The following is a 23,850-nucleotide window of genomic DNA, read 5'->3' as shown; positions in this document are numbered from 1 at the left end:
TCATAGTCAACAAAAGAATCTGAAATCAGTAATTGGGTGCAATCTCAAAAACAAAAGCATGATCTCGGTTTGTTTCCAAGGCAAACCATTTAATATCACAGTAATCTGAGTCTATGCCTCAGCCACTAATGCTGAAGAAGCTGACGTTGAATGGTTCTATGAAGACCTACAAGACCTTCTAGAACTAACACCAAAAACAGATGTCTTTATCATAGTGGGGGACTGTAATGCAAAAGTAGGAAGTCAAGAGATACCTGGAGTAACAGGCAAGTTTGGCCTTGGAGTACAGAATGAAGCAGGGCAAAGGCTAACAGAGTTTTGCAAAGAGAATGTATTGGCAAATTGGCAAACACATTCTTCCAACAACACAAGAGAAGACTCTACACATGGACATCACCAGATGGTCAATACCAAAATCAGATTGATTATATTCTTTGAAGCCAAAGATGGAGAAGTTCTATACAGTTGGCAAAAACAAGACTGGAAGCTGACTGTGGCTCAGGTCATGAACTCCTTATTGCCAAATTCAGACTTAAATTGAAGAAAGTAAGAAAGCCACTAGAACATTCAGGTATGACCTAAATCAAATCCATTATGATTATACACTGAAAGTGACAAATAGATTCAAGGGATTAGATCTGATAGACAGAGTGCCTAAAGAACTATGGATGGAGGTTCTTGACATTGTATAGGAGGCAGTGATCAAGACCATCCCCAAGAAAAAGAAATGCAAAAAGGCAAAATGGCTGTCTCAGGAGGCCTTACAAATAGCTGAGAAAAAAAAGTGAAAGGCAAAGAAGAAAAAAAAAGATATACACATCTGAATGCAGAGTTCCAAAGCAAGTAGAGATAAGAAAGCCTACCTCAGCAATCAAAGCAAAGAATTAGAGGAAAACAATAGAATGGTAAGGACTAGAGATCTCTTCAAGAAAATCAGAGATACCAAGAAAACATTTCATGGAAAGATGGGCACAATAAAGGACAGAAATGGTATGGACCTAACAGAAGCAGAATATATTAAGAAGAGGTGGCAAGAATACACAGAAGAACTATACAACAAAGATCTTAATGACCCAGATAATCATAATGGTGTGATCACTCACCTGGAGTCAGATATTCTGGAAGGCAAAGTCAAGTGGGCCTTAGGAAGCATCACTATGAACAAAGCTAGTGGAGGTGATGGAATTCCACTTGAGTGATTTCAAATCCTAAAAGATGATGCTATTAAAGTGCTGCACTCAATATACCAACAAATTTAGAAAACTCAGCAGTGGCCACAGGACTGGAAAAGGTCAGTTTTCATTCAAATCCCAAAGAAAGGAAATGCCAAAGAATGTTCAAAATACCACACAATTGCACTCATCTCACACACTAGCAAAGTAATGCTCAAAATTCTCCAAGTGAAGCTTCAACAATATGTGAACTGAGAACTTCCAGATGTTCATGCTGGATTTAAAAATGGCAGAGGAACCAGAGATCAAATTGCCAACATCCACTGAATCATTAAAAAGGCAAGAGAGTTCCAGAAAAACATTTACTTCTGCTTTGTTGACTATGCCAAAGCCTTTGACTGTGTGGCTCACAACCAACTGTTAAAAATTCTTAAAGAGGTGAGAATGCCAGACCACCTTAATCTGCCTCCTGAGAAATCTGTACGCAGGTCAAGAAGCAAGAGTTAGAACCAGACATGGAACAAAGGACTGGTTCCAAATTGGTAAAGGGATAAATCAAGGCTGTATTTTGTCACCCTGCTTATTTAACCCATATCCAGAGTACATCATGCGAGATATCGGGTTGGATGAAGCACAAGCTGGAATCAAGATGGCAGGGAGAAATATCAATAACCTCAGATATGGAGATGACATTTTCTTGGACTCCAAAATCACTGCTGACGGTGACTGCAGCCATGAAATTCAAAGACACTTGCTCCTTGGAAGAAAAGCTATGACCAACCTAAACAGCATATTAAAAAGCAGAGACATTACTTTGCCGAACAAGGTCCATCTAGTCAAAGCTATGGCTTTTTCAATAGTCATGTATGGATGTGAGAGTTGTACCATAAATAAGCTGAATGCCAAAGAATTGATGCTTTTGAACTGTGGTGTTGGAGAAGACTCTTGAGAGTCCCTTGGACTGCAAGGAGATCAAACCAGTCAATCATAAAGGAAATCAGTCCTGACTCTTCATTGGAAGGACTGATGCTGAAGCTGAAGCTCAGATACTTTGGCCACCCTATGAGAAGAATTGACTCATTTGAGAAGACCCTGATGCTGGGAAAGATTGAAAGCAGGAGGAGAAATCAGTGACTGAGAATGAGATGGTTGGATGGCATCACTAACTTGATGGACATGAGTTTGAGCACGCTCCGGGAGTTGGTGATGAACAGGGAAGCCTGGTGTGCTGCAGTCCATGGGTTCGCACGATTGAGTGACTGAACTGACCACATTTCCTGCCAAAGAGTAGTCTTCCCCGTGAACCTTGGCAGGCCTGGTCACTTGCTTTTGATCACTAGACTTTTGTGCAAAAGACACTGCATGACTTCCAAGGTTCTGTCACAAGAAGTCTTGCAATTTTCAAATGGATTCGGTAGAATGTTCATTCTCAGGGAAGCTTGGTACCAAGTAAGAAGTTTGACTACACAGAGCCACTCTTCTCTGAGAAAGTTCATGCTAGTTATGTGAAGAGATAAGGGAGAAACACAGGGAGAGGGAGAGAGTGGGAAACAGGGAAGAAGAGAGTGATAGAGAGATGCCCAGCCAGCACCCTGCTGTTTTGACCTTTTAGACAAAATACCAGACATACGAGAGAAGTTACCTTGTATATTTAGCCCACTCACTACCTGACTTCAACTGCAAACTCACATGGTAATTGTCTAGCTGGTCCAGTCAATCTGGTAGTTGGGTAATGCTTTCTTTCTCTCTCTCTCTCTCTCTCTCTCTCACACACACATACACACTCACACACACACACACACTCAAACATGTGGCATATGCTTTGGTATCAGTTGGGAGGGAAGCTGAAAGGACCTTAAAAAAGACTTTACTTAAGTAAAGTCTGTCAAAAATGTCAGCTGACTTATGCATTTTAAGACTTAGAAACAAGAAGTGTGAACAAAAAAACTGTTCAGTTCTTATGCAAAATCTATAGGAAGCATTTCTAAGGCAGTTGCTTGCCTATTAAGAATAAAAATGTTTGTCTCAACCAACTTCTCATCTATACAACAAAAGACCCTCAAAGAAAGAAATGGCTTCAAGCTAAGCATAAGAATTAGGGTGCTGCTAGCGATGGCACCCCACTCCAGTACTCTTGCCTGGAAAATCCCATGGATGGAGGAGCCTGGTGGGCTGCAGTCCACGGGGTCGCGAAGAGTTGGACACGACTGAGTGACTTCCCTTTCACTTTTCACTTTCATGCATTGGAGAAGGAAATGCAACCCACTCCAGTGTTCTTGCCTAGAGAATCCTAGGGACAGGGGAGCCTGGTGGGCTGCCGTCTGTGGGGTCACACAGAGTCGGACATGACTGAAGTGACAGAGCAGCAGCAGCAGTAAAATATTGCTTCAGCGTAAATAGTTTCAAGATTCTTGGGTAAGACCTCAAAAATATTCACAGCATGCTTGGTAGATCCGCTCAAGTAGACCATGGATCGGCAACTTTTTCTGTTAAGGGCCAGATAGCAAATATGGGTTTTGCAGGCTACATAAGATATAAGCCCCATTTTCTTTTTTTTGCTTGTTATAGCATAATACACAGAACATAAAATTTACCATTAGTGACGTTTACCACACAGTGTTATATGACCATCACCGTTGTCAAGTTACTGAATACTTTTATCACCCCTAAAGGAAAACCCATACTCATTAGGCAGTCACTTTCCCAGCCCCTATTGAGCCCTCCCTGCCTCTGATAACCACTTTCTAACTCTGTGGATTTCCCTTTTTAAACATTTTGAATAAACAGAATCTTAGAATATGTGGTCTTTTGTATCTCCCTCCTTTTGTTTAACGTAACAGTTTTAAGGATCATCCCTTGTACACTGTAGCATGTATCAGTGTTTCATTGCTTTTAAGAGCAGAGTAATAAACATCCCAATATATGAATGCACCAGGTTATGTTCATCCGTTCATCGGTTCATGAGTATTTGGGTTGTTTCACCTTTTGACTGTTGTGCGCAATGCTGCTACGAGCATCTATGTACATATTTTCCTTTGAACACTTTTAGTTCTTTGGGGTACATACCCAGCAGGGGAATCACCGAACGTAGTGAAGGTGTTAGTTATTCAGTCATGCCTGACTCTTTGCGACCCTATGGACTGTAGCCCGCCAAACTTGTCTGCACATGGAGTTCTCCAGGCAAGAATACTGGAGTGGGTTCAGTTCAGTCAGTTCAGTCGCTCAGTCGTGTCCGACTCTTTGTGACCCCATGAATTGCAGCACGCCAGGCTTCCCTGTCCATCACCAACTCCCGGAGTTCACTCAGACTCACGTCCATCGAGTCAGTGATACCATCCATCCATCTCATCCTCTGTCATCCCCTTCTCCTCCTGCCCCCAATCCCTCCCAGCATCAGAGTCTTTTCCAATGAGTCAACTCTTCGCATGAGGTGGCCAAAGTACTGGAGTTTCAGCCTTAGCATCACTCCTTCCAAAGAACACCAGGACTGATCTCCTTCAGAATGGACTGGTTGGATATCCTTGCAGTCCAAGGGACTCTCAAGAGTCTTCTCCAACACCACAGTTCAAAAGCATAATTCTTCGGCACTCAGCTTTCTTCACAGTCCAACTCTCACATCCATACATGACCACTGGAAAAACCATGGCCTTGGCTAGATGGACCTTTGTTGGCAAAATAATGTCTCTGCTTTTGAATATGCTATCTAGGTTGGTCATAACTTTCCTTCCAAGGAGTAAGCATCTTTTAATTTCATGGCTGCAGTCACCATCTGCAGTGATTTTGGAGCCCCAAAAAATAAAGTCTGACACTGTTTCTACTGGAGTGGGTAGCCATTCATTTCTCCAGGGGATCTTCTCAACCCAGAGGCTGAACCCAGGTCTCCCATACTGCAGGAAGATTCTTTACTGTCTGAGCCACCAGGAATCGCTGAGTCATATGGCAATTCTGTTTAATTTACTGATGGGCTGCTAATACTATTTTCCACTGTGACTGCACCATTTTACATTCCCATCAGCAATGTACAAGTTTTCTAATTTCTCCACATCCTCACCTGTGCTTGTTATTTTCTGATTTTATTTATTTTTTAAAATTAAAACCATTATAAAGGTGTAGAGTGGTCTCTTAATGGGGTTTTGATTTGCACTTCCCTAATGACTAATAACGCTGAATTTAATTTTAATGTGCTTTTGGTCATCTATAAGTTTTCTTTTCTTTAGTAAAGTACATATTCAAGTCCTTCTGTTGTTGCTGTTGTTATTAAGTTGCTTAGTCATGTCCAACTCTTTTGTGACCTCATGGACTGCAGCCTCACCAGGCTCCTTTGTCCATGGGATTTCCTGGGCAGGAAGACTGGAGTGGGTAGCCATTCCCTTCTCCAGGGGATCTTCTAGCCTCAGGGATTGAACCTGGGTCTCCTGTATTGCAGGTGGATTCTTTACTGTCTGTAGGAGAGCACAGCAACCCACTCTAGTCTTCTTGTCTGGAGAATCCCACGGACAGAGGAACCTGACAGGTTGTTGTCTATACCATCTGAATCAACAGGGAAGAGTGCTAAATTAAATTATTGTCAAAGGGAGGCAATCAATTGTAATGGCTAAAAGTCAGATGGCCTGGATCAAAAGCCTGCTCTGCCATGTGCCAGTTGGGTGAGCTTAGACCAGTTATGCAACATTTGCGGGGGTGGGGGGTGGTCTTTGCTTCTTCTCCTGTAAAATGGGAATTATAAATTTATCTCCTGGGGCTGTTGTGAGAATTAAATGAATTGACATATACAAAATGCTCAGAAAAATGGTTGGAGTTGACTAAGCATGAAGAAGGTATTATCCATTATTTTTATTGTTACTATTAACACTAAGCAGATATGCATAAAATCAGACCTAGAAACACAGTGCCAGAAGGTCAAAGCAATAGCAACCACTGAACTAAAGTTTCTGCCCATATTGATTAATTTAAGAGGTGGGAATTATTGTCTTATATCTAAGGAAATATTGACTTAGAGCTGTTGATTATCTTGTCCCAGACCACACAGCTAGTGACATACAGGATTTGTTATTAGGCAGTCTAGTTTTAAAACTTGTCCTCTTAACCTGTATATCTTCTTACATGCTATCATAAGAAACAGAAATACGGAGAGGAAACAATTCATTCTGCTAGATTGCCGGCAAGGCTTTGCAGAGAAGGCAGGTTTAAAAATTCCCATGTGGATCAGAAGAAAAAAGTTTCTAGCCAATGTTTCCTAACTTTTTGTAGGGTTTTTTCTCAGTTTCCCAAGTTGTTTTTGTGAGTAGAAGGGAGAAACCTACACTACTTACCTAATGGTTTCTATTAAATGTTGAGTTTTACTTAAGCATTTAAGTTCAGTTTTACAAATCTTTTCTTTTTTTTACAAATCTTATTCTAGTTTGAAATATATATTTTTTATGTGAAAGTAGAACAGTTATCTCTCAAGAGGCAGTTTGATTAAAATTCATTAACTGAAATTGAAAGCACTAAATTTCCCTTTTATAATATAAATCAGTCACATTTTCAAACTTAGTTAATTAAGTTACCTTAAATGTCTTCAAATGCATGTATAAATTTTTAAACACATCCTTTCTTTTTTTTTAAGTTTCAGGTGTGCTACATAATGATTGACATTTGCATACATTATGAAAAGATCACCACCGCAAGTCTAGGAACCATCTATCTCCATATAAAGTTATTATGGTGTTATTGACCATGTTCCTTATGTTTTATATTAAATCCCCTTGGCTTAGTCATTAAACAACTGGAAGTTTGTACCTCTTAATCCCCATTATCTATTGCAGCCATTCACCCCCAATTTCTTTAAACACTTAAATATTTAACCAATAACTTCATTGCCCTAACAAGGAGAAGTTTCCCAAATGCTTAAATGGCTTTGGAATTTGGATAAATAAATCTTAAAAATCAGTATTTTTAAAAACAGAATTTTTTACCTTCATTTTGTAAAATGTAGACCCTTATCTATGTTAATTGGGAAATTCGTTTTTCTAATTATTCATTTTTTTCTGTTCTATATTAAATGATCCTGAGTCCCAAAGACAGGCTACTAATTATTAGAATATTGAAGTGTAATTCAACACTTAAAAAAAGATTTATATTGCATTTTACTTTTGGGTGATATAGAACATACTTTGATACTGTTGAGAAGTCATTATTGTGATGATCACTTACCATTGAGTTGGTTCACCTCTTTTAAAAAGCGTTGATAATACACTTTTGGATAAATAACTTGTATTTTTTGATAAAATGTCTTAAAATATATTGTAGTTTAGATTTTCTGTACTTTCATTAAATTTATATGTCTTCCTAGATTTTTTTTTTTAGTATCATCTTGTTTCTCACCACTCTTTCCGGCAGCAGAACATAAAAATGTTTCAGAATGAGGAGATTTAAGGACAACGCCTCCATTTTTATTAATACCACATCAAAACATTTGTCTGTATATTTATGTACACAGAACTTATTTAGGTAGTCACGGGAAATCAAAAGTAGCAGTGCAAGGAGAAATTGAATCAAGATTATTTTTACATATATCAAATATGATAGATAATTTTTATCAATGGAATGAAATAAAAGACTGAAAATGAATCAGTTGAAGTAATTTTGGAGTGCTAAATTGCAAAAGGAAATTCTAAAAAGCCTAAGAAATGAATGGCAAAAATGAAACAGAGGGAATAGCAGGTCTTTTCTGGGAGAAGTAAAATATACAAGAAGATTTCTATGAAGATTTTGCTAATGGAACTGTTCTGAACCAGGACAGTGGAAAATGATAAAATCCTTTGATTGTCTGCAACTTTATTTCTTTAAAGAAAGTGGGCAAATCTTTGGCAATGAGAAAAGAGGGAAGGAGTTATTTCTATAATACCGGATAATAGCTTGAAATCCCAGAGTTACTAAATGAATTCAGACTAAGCTATTTTACTTTAATGCAGGAATCTGTGCATCTTTACATCTTTGGCAGAAAATGCTCTCAGGGTTTATTTATATCTTTCATCCTCTTATTGTTCACTCAGTGAATCATGGTATTATCTGTTCATTGTTTTGTTTCTTCCAGCAATACTATAGTTCATGTTTACCAGTAATTTTGTAACATTCTTTCTTTCTCCCAAGTAAGACAGGATGCCAGAGAAGGCTTACTTTGGGTGAGAGTTATCCTGGGTTCCCCCATAGGTTAGAGCAGCCTTGTTCAGGACCTGCTACTTCTGGGCTATGCCAGGCACCAAACCCTTCCTGGGAATCTCCTTTGTGAGTGTGGGAGGACTCCTATCATTTTTTTCCTGAGGTCACTTAATAGATTCTGAAAGCCTGATCTGGTTCTTCCCTAGAGAAGGTCTCACCAAAGTTGGAGTAAAAAAAAAAAAAAAAAGTCTATGTTTTGAGCTCAGAGAATGTGAATACATTGAGTTTGATTGTCCCATCTTGCATTTTATGAAGAGCCCGCATTTAGGATAGTAAAGATGGAAAATGCACCTCCCACAGTAAAGCCTGTGAGGGCAAGCGCTCTCTTTGTTCATCATTGTTTTTTCCATAGGCACTTGAACAGTGTCCCCTTCAGTACCTTTGCATAGATTTCAATACCAAATTTGTTGGATGGGCTAAGAAATGAAATAAGAAAATGAAATCTTACTGTTTTGTTCTGGAAAGAATATTTTTAAAATTTGTATTGAGATATAGTTGATTTACAATGTTGTATTAGTTTCAGGTGTACAGTAAAGCAATTCAGTTATACATATACATATTAATTCTTTTTTTAGATTCTTCTCTCATATAGGTTATCACAGAATATTGGATAGACTTACCTGTGCTATATAGTAAGTTCTTGTTGGCTATCTATCTTACATTGATATACAATAGAATGTGTAAATCCTACTGTTTATCTTCCTTTGCTATTTATTGTTTTGGTTCATCTTCAATAAAGCTGAGATCTTATTGTATGACAAAATGGGAAAATGTATTGCTTATAAATATAGCATTATGCATATGGAAGCTTAAGATACTATATGTTGTCTTATTTATATTTTACTTTAAATTTTGGTTATTTATTTGGATGTTAGTATTGAAATCATGTAAATATGATATAAATGACTGTTACAAAAATTGAGAATGAGAAATTTCAACAGCTGAACATTTTATAAATATTCTATAATTGCATTTTGAATATTTATTAATTCTAAATTTAAGTTCAGATGGTTAAACCTGAGCATTTCAATTCCTGTTAGCCTTTTTAAAAAAAAAAAATTTAAAAATATAAATTAGGTGTCTAATCACTTTCAATTTTTTACCATTGCTCACATTTCCAAAGTGATTTCCTTAAAACATATAAGACTCTCTGAAGAGAGAAAAAAAAGAGAAACAACCATTGCTAAATGAGATGGCAGAAATATTTCCTGTGTCTCTCTACTTCATTTCCCACTCACTCTCTCTACCAGTTTGCAATTAACTCAAAAACTTTTTTATAAAATGGAGCAGTTACAAAGGGCATATATGCACATACATATTCAGGCCTATGTAGTATCTTTATAATTTGGCACCTTTAGAATAAAAGAGGAAGGTGTAAAATGCCTTGCAATCCAGTATTCATTATGAAAGGTAGCTACAATCAACAGACAATTTTTTTTTTTTTTAACTAAAAATCCCCTATTAATCAGGCAGGGAAAAGTCTATGTGGTAATGTAGCAACATTTGTTATTATTTATTTCTTTTTCCTAGTTCTTTCAGAAAATGAATGGCAAAAATTAGTTAAGAAAATAAAAGTACTATGTTTTCTCTCTATGATTCTGTGACCCTTTAACTTGTCTAAAGCCAATATGATAGCAGATGAAAGAATATTACAAAAATATTTTAACTTGTAAAAACTCAATCTCAGTTCACAGCTTACTTTTCATGAGTATCCTTGTCACTGCATGTATAACATAGCTAGGATATATGGCAATTGGTGAGTTCCCTATACTTCTAATGGGGTTTCCGTCTCTCCCTCTTCCTCTGTCTGTCTCCCTCTTCCTCTCTTTCTCAATGATAATATCAATGTACATAAATGGTTTTATATTTGGCTTCTCACAGTGTTCCTGAGAAGGCACATTTTACATATACATGTACTATTTAGTATTTGTAACTCCACGACAGAGACTCACCTCTTTCAGAGACAGAAAGGGTTCAGAGAAGAGGTCACAAAGAAATGGTTTATGCCTTCACGATGATCCTTTACATCTTCATTTGGATCGTTCGTTGTTTGGGGAGGGTGATGTAATGGACTCACTGCCTAACTAGGAGAACTCTCTAAGGTCTTCATGGCAGCCATATCAGGAAGGCAGGGCAGAAGGAAATTCTCCATCTTTGTAAAAGAGTAAAAAGTTCTTAGACTCCGGTATATGTGCTCAAATCCTACTGGAACCTGAAAATCAGGCTATGAGCATTAGTGTGATTCATTTGTTTTAAGTATTTTAATAGACCCTGGCACAGTGTAAGCATTGAGTCTCATGGTTAAATGGAAATAAGAGCATAATTTGATACATATAACACCCTCTTGAATTTGAAATTATAGCAACCCAATGGAGCACCAAAATAGAAGCTTCTACTTTTGTTAACTATGTAAATAGGGCAAACTGATTGCCCTGGAATTCATGATTTTATCATGGTTCTCTTTTAAAAGCTTATAGCTATGTTGGCCTCATTTTTTTGGTTATTGCTAATTTGGATTAATGCAATATGCTAATAACTATGATGCTACGGATAAAGATTATGGGAATGGGAAATGATAACAGGAAAAAGAAAATCAACCCAGATTTTACTGAAAGTTCCTGGAGAAAGAGTTTAGAAATGATACTCTAGTGTTCCCCAAACTCCATTAACCTAACGGAAGAGGAATATGTGTGTGTGTGTGTGTGTGTGTGTGTGTGTGTGTGTGATTTTGATATGCCCACAGTTGGTTGAAGATAGATTGGCAGTAACAGCTGCCACCAGTGTCAACAATCAAGTACAATGAAGTGTGGCAACCCCCCAACTGTTTTCCATTCAAATGAGTTATGAGTTCTCACTGTTCGGAATCAATCTAATTTTAAAAAAGAATATATATATATACGTCTAGTTGTGAGAATTGGGGAATATCCACCTGGCAGGGAAATTTTCATGCTTTGAAAATCAGTGGAAAAAAAGAGATTACATTAGATCAATCAAAGTCACTAGAAAATGTTAAAGTGAGAAAAATCAGAGTAGCAAGAAATAACAAAAAAAGCAATCCAGAGGAACACATTAATAAGAACGAGTGTCAGTTTTGCTTGGTCAAGGACTCTGCTACAGAGGATCAGAACACGGAGCACCATGTCAGCAATGCGCAGAGGCGACTGCAAATGGCAAGGGGCCTGCTCCACCCCCGACATCAAAGCCTAGTTGGAGAAAAAAAAGGCTTGGTTTCTTGTCACTTAATCCGACATTACACACTTCTTTTAAACATCAAAAATGCTGCTCAGCCTTTGGATTGCTGGGCATTCTTATGACTAATCCAGCCTTAATTATAAAAATTTTATATCCCCTCAGTTTCCTCCCCCTGCACCACCAAATGTCTGCTTGGAGCAGGAGGCATTGAACATAGGTGAAAGGAAAGTAGGGAGTATGGTATGGTAAAAGGGAATTGCTTCTTACTTAGTGGTCAGAGTTAGCTTGTATGTTCTAGTAGTATCTATGTAAAGATCTTTTTCATAAAAACATTAATTCAACTTCAAGTTATCCCTTTGCTTGATAGGAAAATTAGTTTTTGTTTTTATTTTTTTTTCCTTTCTAAACTCTTCCTAATAGATTGCTCTGAGGTGTCTTAAGTGGTACCAGGGTCTCACAGGTCCCTTCAGGCTTCTCTTCTCAAGAGGTAAAGGCTGTGTATTTCTTTTCAAACAGATTTGATCCAGGGATGCTGATTTGTGATTTTTTTGTGCCTTGAGGCCTAAAAGTACATGCCATTTGTGTCTATGTACTTGAACTTGAATGATGTCAAGTCACAAAGTTAGATAAATTACTAGGAGAGCAAAATAAAGAAGTTATTTCAGGCAATTCCCATGAATATCCTAAGCTGATGGCTTCCTCCTCTTTTCCTAATGATTAACATGGTCTTGTCCTTTCTCTCCCCATAACATCTCTAAATGCTTGAAGGCAATTAACATGTCTCTTTTTCAATTGTCTCTCCTCTAGCCTGAACATGCCCATCACACACAGGTCTGCCTTATTTCCAAACCTTTTATCAGTTCAGTTGCTTTCCTTTGAACTCACTCCAGTGTGTCTTTTCAAACATATGATATCCAAAACAAGAACACAACCCAAGGAGGCCAAGATGGAGCAACTCAAAGCTGTGAAAGTGACTTCTTTCTTTTTGCATTCCACTTAAAACCTAGTCGCATTAAAGTCTTTGCCTTTATTGGAAATAGATTTTTGTTAATCCCTCTAAGTCTATTGCCCACAATCTGTAACACCAGAGCCTTTGGTACTATTAAACTTCCTCTTGTGTTAATGTGAACAGATGATTCCTTCACAGGACTATTTCATCGCTGATTTCAAGCAATTTTTCCAATGTAATGAAAGTCATTCTGTATTATTATCTCTCTTCAATGCTCTTTACAATCATTCATTAGTGTGTTGCTTGTGAACACGTTTAATAATTGTTTGGTTATCCTTTTGATTCTGTTTCTAATTTACAACACATCATTGAATTATACGGTGGAGGAAACAGTGTATAATGTACATTTTTTTCCAAACGTGGCACTGGTCTATTAGCAATTATTCTTTTGCGCCAAAGATCAGAAATGGTAGGATATCCATCTTTCAGTAATTTCCTCTACTCCATATTTTTCTGGTTTCTCTATAAGAATGCCACCCTTGCATCTGAAGGAGGACAGGTGTTAAGGGCAGCTGCGCTGGGTCTCTTCTGGCAGTCTCCCAGCAATGAGAGTCCTCCCCCGCCCCCTCTCCTGGAGCTCAATCCCCAATTCTCCTCACCTCCTTCGCAGACCATAGATATGTTACAGTTGGAATGGAAAAGCTACCATCCAAGCTGGGATGCATAATGCCTAATTATTAATAAAGTCTTTGTATTTGCAAATTTACTAGTGATGGATGATGACAAGAAAATACCACTAGAGGAAATGGCTTCAGGAAACTAACACTGGACTATTTTTTTGGAGGAAAACTGTATTTATAGGAAATTTTTCATAAATTATATCTTATGAGATATATTTTATTTATTTCTTAGTGACTTCTAAGAAACATTTATTCCTTACCAATACCTGGCAGTCCATCCAAACAGTGGCAAGATTAACCCTTCATATCTGATCAACCTTACGTTAACTTTTACAACATGGTAGCCCCCAGAACAAGAGAGAACTTTATCAACAGTGTTCTGAAGTATAGTCCTGAGTGGTCAGTCACAAGAGCAAAACTGCTTTGAAATCTTGTATTTTATCCAAAACATTGATATGAATTTAAAATTTTACTCCATTATATGCCTGCAGTTGATTTCATATAAAAGGAAAAATTTAGATTCAATACCAGCTGAATTCTCACCTAGATTATTTTTCTTTTGCTGAAAGTCTGAAGCTAAGATGACTAACATTTATTATGATATTGTAACATGTAATATAATTATTGATTGTTTTTTGCCTGATTTTTGCCGCAACATCTAAGCACTGGAGGGAGGACAAGAAGGACTCACAGACACTGGAGCAGTGACTCGCCACATCGGTGATGCTACACCAATATTTGTTGAAAGAATAACTTAACCTCATGTGGCTCCCTTTGCCTCTGATAAAGGAAATTTTGGAAATTTTATACTCCTTTGTGAGATGCAGGGAGTTAGAACATCTCAAGATTCATCACCTGATCTTGAAATGACTGTATCATCTAGCCAACTTGAACAAATAAACCAGAAGACTTGACTCCACAGACTTCTTTACATAGCCCTAAACGTACTGCACTTGATGTCTCTCTGCTTGCTTGTTTTCCTCACTTAACTGAGTGGTGAAGAAGGAAGGGAAAGCCTGGAGGGCAAAAATAGTACATTTACCTCTCTATTCTCAGTGAACGAATTGAAGGGCTGAAGGAATGAGTAAATGCATCACTGGAGGATTGCATGATTCTGCCTCAGAGGGCAGGTAAGATAAACTTATTTTTAGGTGATCCATGATATGGTCCAATATATTTTAAGGTCCTCCATAATCTGATTCTTTTTCAACTTTATTTTCTATATACTGATCAATATATATACTGATCAATATAGGAGGTGCTTGGTATGTAGAAGGAGCACAATAAATGCCAGATTTCATCCAAATGCTGGGTAGTATGTGTGTGGCAGCCAACAGTGCTCAATAAAGGCTATTCTCACCATTCCATTGTCCTAGTCTATAAATTAAGCAACAATATTTACTAACTTACTATGCTCAAACACACACATCTGTATCCCAAGCTCACATTCACTTTAGTTATTCATCTGTGATTTCCCTGTTCTTAGAAGACTGGGCTCCTTTTTATTATCTGCACTCAAATGCAGTCCAATTTTCACCTCTTTTCTTCTGAACTCTCCAGCCTCTTTTAACTTTCTCATCCAAGAATAACTATAGTTGACACCCCAAATGAGTCTATTTAATAATATTATTTTGCATTGTCAAAAAATCACTGCAGAGATAGTCTTTTCTCTCCAACAAGAAACATTCCCTAGGATTAAGATTGTGTATAGACAGCAAGTTTTCAAACATATTTTTTGACAGATTGATAAATATCTGTCTTTCATGGTTCTTAACTTTGTTTCTTTCTCTTTAATTATCACAGTTCATAAGCTAATGAAAACATGGGAGGAAAAAATATTAAAACATCGCTCCCGTGAAAAATTATTTAAAATTCCTCTAGTTTGCAAGCACCCATTTGAATGCTTATTGGAATGAAAGGCCAACATGATTTAGTTAAAGACTGAAATGTTCTCATATTTATTTGTGGGATCAGTTTTGCAGCTCTGGATGACTTTAGACTTCATGGGAGTCATTTTGCAGGAAATTGCAAATTATTCTGCATCAATTTTCTTTGTCTCTTATTCAATGCTGCCTTAACTTGAAAGGAAGCAAGACTTTTCTTCTCCTGAGGGCTGTTGTAAATTGATTTGGGAGCAGAAAAGTAGAGAGCAAAGGAAACATCTTCTAACCATCACATTTAAATGCCTCTTCACTTTTTGAATAGCACATCTATTCTAATAATAAAAACTCTGAATGAAAAAAAAGTATTTCATTTTACTTTAGAGTATATTTTCTTTATTCAGTATATTTAGATACATTTAAGTTTCAAATATGCTCTTTTTAATATAGTCAAAGTATCATCATCTATGTATTAGTTATATGGCACTAATACTTTCCAGAAGTTATAGCAATATCCTTTTACTGTTTACTTAGTACTTGTTTCAAAAGAAGATTGCATTAATCTAGTTAAAAAAAAAAAAAAAAAAACCTCAAGTACCTGTGTCTCTTGTCTGTTATTATACTCATAGCAGATTGCTAGGGTCCTAGAAAGACGAAAAGTCCCAACTACAAAGACAGAAATAGAGCATGCTATTTCCACATTTTGACCAGCAGTGATAGTTAAAGGGTATGAGAGCATGTGAAGATACAATTTTATTTTTCCCAAAGCTTTGTTGGAGGTATAGAAGAAACAGTCTAGACATGATACTGGATTAGGAACTAACAACAAGAAGTTAGTGGATTATGACAGCGGGAAAGCGTAATCTTCTGAAGACTTTGTTGGGCTTACCTTGTATGTCAAATGTCAGTTCTTTTTTTGCACATGTTCTAAAGACAATAGCATTGTTGATAATTTGGCCAGTGCATTTGAGAAGATGCTTTGTTGGAACCAGTCTGCCTTTGGCACACGGAGGCAGGACTGTGTTGAAACAGCAGAAAGGAAATGCCAAGGAAGTTTCTCCAAAACTATAATATCTGTTTACATTTTTGTGTGGGTGAGAGAAAATGAAGCCTCTTGGTAAGTTAAGAGATGAAGCGCTGAAAACATACCGTGGAAAGATGTTACCGTCACAAAACTTTAAATGTACCTTATTTTGTGGAAACTGACACAAGGAACTTGCTGAGGAATGACGCTTTGGGTTAGGCATCAACTTCTGAGGCGGTTTAATGAGAGACTGTGTGATAATATGAAGAGAAAGAAAGTAGCCGAGGGATGAGTTCTCCAGGGTTGTGTTTTACACACACTTCAGATATGTTGCCCAGATCTTTAAAGGAATGAGTCACTCCCAGGCACTCTCTTGACCTTTTATAAAGGATTTTTGTGCTCTTGTTTTGCCATTTTTACAGTGTAGCCTCAGAGAAGACAGAGGGCATGGGCTTCCTTTGAAAATCTTGCCAAGACAAGTATGGTGTTGGGAGAAAAATATGCCCTGGGGATTTTGAATGTGCGACACCAGTGCTCTACTTGCAGACTTTCCAAAGTCACTCACGTCTTTCGGTAACTAACGGCAGCATTGGTGATAAAAATTCACCCACCATGGGACTATGTCTCACCACTTTTATTCCTGATTTTCTGCTCTAAGCTGAAGTGGTTATTTTTAAAAGGTGAATAAATTCTAGCTACAGGTAGTCCTTAAATATTACATCATCTTTTAAAAGAATGAGTAAAGGCAGTGCCCGGGGTAATTATCTCCATAGTTTGAGTGTCCCTTCTTTGCAAATTATCTCCAAAAGACAAGGAAATTTAGGGCATGCATGTACTTTGACTTATGTTCCTCTCTGATCGTGATCATTTTACTTATTTTTCTGCTTGTGGAATTTCACCATTTAAAGGTTATTCTTTTTTTCTGTTCAAATGATGTATAGGCATGTTGTACTTTATTTGAAAGTTACCACTTTTCACTGCAAAGCTATTTGCATTCCGATGCTGGTTGAAATGATTGGGATATCCTTATTTATTTATAGCTAGATAGGTAATAACCATACATAGAAGGCATATTGATGATAGTTTTCCTTTATTCATATTTCCGTAGGTCATAATTTCCTCAAAAGCATTTTTCCTGGCCCAAAATTTATACTAGATAGCTCCTGTGCCCCACTTTGACATGGTTGAGATATTTAAGTCATTTAATATTAGTCAAATGCAATTATTAAATATAAGATTATTTATAAATATAAGATTATGCAATTATTAAAATATAAGACAAATGCAATTATTCTCCTTGTAAGAAAATGGTTTTGAACTTTATATCACTCCTTTAACTCAAAGCCAATGTAGTCCTCATCAGGGGAGGAGAATACAGCCAAATCTAAAGAATAACAATTAAATAATTTTTTTTACATTAAAAAGATTTTAAAATGTTGAAAATTATAGTTTTGTACATTAAAACTACAGATAGACCATCTTCCTGACTTCAGAAGTTATTTCATGCTTTTAAAGACATAAAGAGACTGGAATGAGACAAATCTAATTAAATGTACCTTAAATATAGAAAAATACCTAACTCACTTCCTGATTTAAAAATAATTCATTGGGGGCCACTGAAGCCAGAGAGTGATGTTATTATATATTATACTGTGTCTTAGGCTGATAATGCTGTCTTCAGTACTTAGGATGGATTGGGAAGAAAGAACAGTCATCAGGAAATCCAATCAGCTTCTTTTGAATAACTGGACTGAGTTAGTCAGCAGTCATAGGATTGTACATGAAGGAACTGATGAAAATTTTCTCGTAATCTAAATGGATAGGGATTAGAAACTGTATTTAAGAAGGAGGGGGGAAAAGAGGAACTGAAGACTGGGTGTTTAAAACCTGAACAACTCTGGGAATTACAATGACACTGATCCATATGAAATGTAGAAGGGGGAATGGATTTTGAGAGGAAGATGTATTTCATTTAGACAAGAAAAGTGGATATATATCTATATCCTTGTGGTCATGACAATGGAAATCTAGATTGAGGATATATATATATCCTTGTAGTCAGACAAATGGAGATCTAGACCAAGGGGCTAGATTTAGACTGGGCTTAAGAACCAAGTGAAATATAAAAAAACAAGGGTAGAATCACAGGTAATGAAAGGAGGAAGAGGAAGACTTGGGGCAAGAATATCATGTGAATGAAAGCACCCAACTCCTCCAGACACCCTGCCACCACTCTTTCCTGTATACGACTAGATTCCCAAAGAAATTAGGAATTCAGTAGCCGGAAAGGAAGGAGAGATCTAAATCAGCATGACATTCAGAAAGAGTGTATCACTTGCTTCTTTGTCTGTTCCTGACCGTGATTCGTGTGTCTAACATTTCTCACTGTCATAATATGCGTTTACATGTTCATTTATTACCTGACTCTTCCCCATTAGAATATATGATTCTCAGAGTTCAAGACTTACCTGTTTATGTCTTTATTACAGCTCTCAAAAAGCATAATTTTTGAGAAGTTGAACTTTGAATGGAAGTTTAATATCATAAAAACTCTGAGGAACTTCAGAGTCTAGAGGTTGGGTAGGCACAGAGATACTGAAAAGGACACTGAGAGTCTTTTGGAAATCCTCATTACTGTAGAGGAGCAACATTCATGGATATTTCATAGATGACATACTGATAAAGCTTAATTTATCTTCTAACTCACAGTGATGATGTCAGGTTAGAGAACAAGCAAGAGAGGAGAGACATGAAGTTGGTCCACTGGTGAAGTCTCCATCTGTACCAGACACCTGCTTTAGTACTTTACTTTTAGACAGGTATTTTAGTGGGGCTTCCACCTGAAGGAGAAGTCAAAGGGATAAAACATTTTTAAAATTAATTTATTTATTTATATTGGAGGCTAATTACTTTACAATATTGTAGAGGTTTTTGCCATACATTGACATGAATCAGCCATGGGTGTACATGTGTCCCCCATCCTAAACCCCCGTCCCTCCTCCCTTCCCAGCCCATCCCTCTGGGTTGTCCCAGTGCACCGCCTTTGGGTGCCCTGTTTCATGCATTGAATTAGACTGCTGATCTATTTCACATATGGTAATATACATCAGATCAGTCGCTCAGTCGTGTCCGACTCTTTGCGACCCCATGAATCGCAGCATGCCAGGCCTCCCTGTCCATCACCAACTCCTGAAGTTCACTCAGACTCACGTCCATTGAGTCAGTGATGCCATCCAGTCATCTCATCCTCTGTCATCCCCTTCTCCTCTTGCCCCCAATCCCTCCCAGCATCAGAGTCTTTTCCAATGAGTCAACTCTTCACATGAGGTGGCCAAAGTACTGGAGTTTCAGCTTTAGCATCATTCCTTCCGAAGAAATCCCAGGGCTGATCTCCTTCAGAATGGACTGGTTGGATCTCCTTGCAGTCCAAGGGACTTTCAAGAATCTTCTCCAATACCACAGTTCAAAAGCATCAATTCTTTGGCACTCAGCCTTCTTCACAGTCCAACTCTCACATCCATACATGACCACTGGAAAAACCATAGCCTTGACTAGATGGACCTTTGTTGGCAAAGTAATGTCTCTGCTTTTGAATATGCTGTCTAGGTTGGTCATAACTTTCCTTCCAAGGAGTAAGCATCTTTTAATTTCATGGCTGCAGTCACCATCTGCAGTGATGTTGGAGCCCAGAAAAATAAAGTCTGACACTGTTTCCACTGTTTCCCCATCTATTTCCCATGAAGTGGTGGGACCGGATGCCATGATCTTCGTTTTCAAAATGTTGAGCTTTAAGCCAACTTTTCACTCTCCACTTTCACTTTCATCAAGAGGCTTTTTAGTTCCTCTTCACTTTCTGCCATAAGGATGGTGTCATCTGCATATCTGAGGTTATTGATATTTCTCCTGGCAATCTTGATTCCAGCTTGTGTTTCATCCAGTCCACCATTTCTCATGATGTACTCTGCATATAAGTTAAATAAGCAGGGTGACAATATACAGCCTTGACGTACTCCCTTTCCTATTTGGAACCAGTCTGTTGTTCCATGTCCAGTTCTAACTGTTGCTTCCTGATCTGCATACAAATTTCTCAAGAGGCAGATCAGGTGTTCTGGTATTCCCATCTCTTTCAAATTTTCCACAGTTTACTGTGATCCACATAGTCAAAGGCTTTGGCATAGTCAATAAAGCAGAATTAGATGTTTTTCTGGAACTCTCTTGCTTTTTCGATGATCCAGCGGATGTTGGCCATTTGATCTCTGGTTCCTCTACCTTTCCTAAAACCAGCTTGAACATCAGGAAGTTCACAGTTCACATACTGCTGAAGCCTGGCTTGGGGAATTTTGAGCATTACTTTACTAGCGTGTGAGATGAGTGCAATTGTGCGGTAGTTTGAGCATTCTTTGGCATTGCCTTTCTTTGGGATTGGAATGAAAACTGACCTTTTCCAGTCCTGTGGCCACTGCTGAGTTTTCCAAATTTGCTGGCATATTGAGTGCAGCACTTTCACAGCATCATCTTTCAGGATTTGGAATAGCTCAACTGGAATTCTATCACCTCCACTAGCTTTGTTCGTAGTGATGCTTTCTAAGGCCCACTTGACTTCACATTCCAGGATGTCTGGCTCTAGGTCTGTGATGACACCATTGTGATAATCTGGGTTGTGAAGATCTTTTTTGTACAGTTCTTCTGTATATTCTTGCCACCTCTTCTTAATATCTTCTGCTTCTGTTAGGTCCATACCATTTCTGTCTTTTATCGAGCCAATCTTTGCATGAAATGTTCCTTTGGACATGTTTCAAAGTTATTCTCTCAAATCATCCCACCCTTGCCTTCTCCCACAGAGTCCAAAAGTCTGTTCTTTATATCTGGGTCTCTTTTCCTGTCTTGCATATAGGGTCATTGTTACCATCTTTCTAAATTCCATAGATATGCATTAATATACTATATTGGTGTTTTTCTTTCTGACATACTTCACTCTGTATAATAGGCTCCAGTTTCATCCACCTCATTAGAACTGATTCAAATGCATTCTTTTTAATAGCTGAGTAGTATTCCATTGTATATATATGTAACACAGCTTTCTTATCCCTTCGCATGCCGAAGGACATCTGGATTGCTTCTTATACTGTTTGGTGGGAATGCAAACTAGTACAGCCACTATGGAGAAAAGTGTAGCGATTCCTTTAAAAACTGGGGATAAAACATTTTTGCATGGGTTCCTTCTCAAAGTGAATTGCTACTCCTAGCAGAAACCTGTCAAGCTTCCTCTCAAGAAGACAGCAAATGATATCAGAAACTCTGTATCACAGACTTTCTCCTCCAGGGGACCAGAGTGAGCCAAGCAGCAATTTTTCCATGACAGAGAAAAAGTACTTGACCTATCAAAATATATAGGAGTCAGAAATTGCACAGCAAAATATTCAAGGGGACAGCACATTTATGAAACTAAATCTGATGTCAGATGTAAGAAGAACATGCAATTGCTAAAGGCTGTACAGTGATAAAGCACACACATTTGTAGAATTAAAAACTATACTGGAGGCTGCAGAGAGAACACTGCAAAAATAGAATTAACAGCATAGAAAGTGACCCAATACATTCTCCCACTAAACTGACGAAAATTGATGGGAGGTAAGGCAAGAGAGAGAGGGGGAAGAAAGAGATTCAGGGAGTACAATACATATATGATAAGGCTTCCCAAAAGATAGTAAAAAATACTTATAAAGAGTATTCCAATAACAACAAAAAGAAATAGAGATAGAATATAAACACTATTTAGATAAATAATAAAATTTCCTAAAGTCAAGATCGTCTGCATATTCAAAGGGAGAAATGTTATTTTCATTGTTCATGTACAAAGAAAACATAAATACTACTGATATTGTAAAACACTAATACATCTTTGAAAAAATTACTCGAAAAGAAATTACAGTTGCCTGAGAGACATTAATTAAAATTTAGAAAGTTAAATGTGGGTGATTGAAGTTAAAAGACTCACAAAGGGCAATGCAGTCAGCAAAATACAGAGTTTAAAACAAAAACTGTGATTAGTAGGGTTATAACTTGTAAGAAACAGAAGTAAACCATTAAAAGAAAAATATATGTCAAAATTATAATTTAATTATGATAAACGTGGTAAACACAGTATTCAAATAAATATTTAAAAAGTACTCAAATCTACTAGTTAACATAGACATGAAAAAAAGGCAGAAATCTCTTTAAAAACAACTAAACTGAGAAAATTAAAAGTGTTGATAATATCTAGTTTTTGTATATAAATTAGAATCACAGTATCTGTCAATATTTAAAAGGTATATATCAATTAAGCAATTATATTTATAAAATTTTATTCAGCCCCAGATGTTTCAAAAGATCGAGGGCAAGAGGAGAAGGGGACGAAAGAGGATGAGATGGTTGGATGGCATCACTGACTCAGTGGGCATGAGTTTCAGCAATCTCCAGGAGACAGTGAAGGACAGGGAAACCTGCCATGCTGCAGTCCATGCAGAGGGTCACAAAGAGTCGGACATGACTTAGTGACTGAACGAAGAACAACAAATTCAGCATATCTATTTGCACATGTGTTTAAAGACTTGATGGACCTTTGCTGGCAAAGTAATGTCTCTGCTTTTGAATATGCTATCTAGGTTGGTCATAACTTGCCTTCCAAGGAGTAAGCGTCTTTTAATTTCATGGCTGCAGTCACCATCTGCAGTGATGTTGGAGCCCAGAAAAATAAGTCTGCCACTGTTTCCCCATCTATTTCCCATGAAGTGATGGGACCGGATGCCATGATCTTCGTCTTCTGAATATTGAGCTTTAAGCCAACTTTTTCACTCTCCACTTTCACTTTCATCAAGAGGCTTTTGAGTTCCTCTTCACTTTCTGCCATAAGGGTGGTGTCATCTGCATATCTGAGGTTATTGATGTTTCTCCCGGCAATCTTGATTCTAGCTTGTGCTTCTTCCAGCCCAGCGTTTCTCATGATGTACTCTGCATATAACTTAAATAAGCAGGGTGACAATATACAGCCTTGAGATACTCCTTTTCCTATTTGGAACCAGTCTGTTGTTCCATGTCCAGTTCTAACTGTTGCTTCCTGACCTGCATACAGATTTCTCAAGAGGCAGGTCAGGTGGTCTGATATTTCCATCTCTTTCAGAATTTTCCACAGTTTATTGTGATCCACACAGTCAAAGGCTTTGGCATAGTCAATAAAGCAGAAATAGATGTTTTTCTGGAACTCTCTTGCTTTTTCAATGATCCAGCAGATGTTGGCAATTTGATCTCTGGTTCCTCTGCCTTTTCTGTAACCAGCTTGAACATCTGGAAGTTCACGGTTCACGTATTGCTGAAGCCTGGCTTGGAGAATTTTGAGCATTACTTTACTAGAGTGTGAGATGAGTGCAATTGTGTGGTAGTTTGAGCATTCTTTGGCATTGCCTTTCTTTAGGATTGGAATGAAAACTGACCTTTTCCAATCCTGTGGCCACTGCTGAGTTTTCCAAATTTGCTGGACTGAACTTAAAGACTTAAGTGAAAAGGTAATCATTGCATTACTGATTTAAAAACACAAATCTAAGAGGAATGGATAAATTTTGGCATAATACACTGAATTATTATGTTTCTGCTTCGAAAAAAAAAAAAAACAGTAATGAAAGCAAATAGGCAAACAACGAAAGCAAAAATTTCCTGACTTGGAGAAACCTTGGAGATGAATTATTGTAAGAAGAAAAACAAAGATGCACAT

The sequence above is a fragment of the Bos mutus genome, chromosome 6 (assembly GCF_027580195.1).
Source record: "Bos mutus isolate GX-2022 chromosome 6, NWIPB_WYAK_1.1, whole genome shotgun sequence".
In the NCBI taxonomy this organism is placed as follows: Eukaryota; Metazoa; Chordata; class Mammalia; order Artiodactyla; family Bovidae; genus Bos; species Bos mutus.
Note: the sequence above shows the minus strand (reverse complement) of the source record.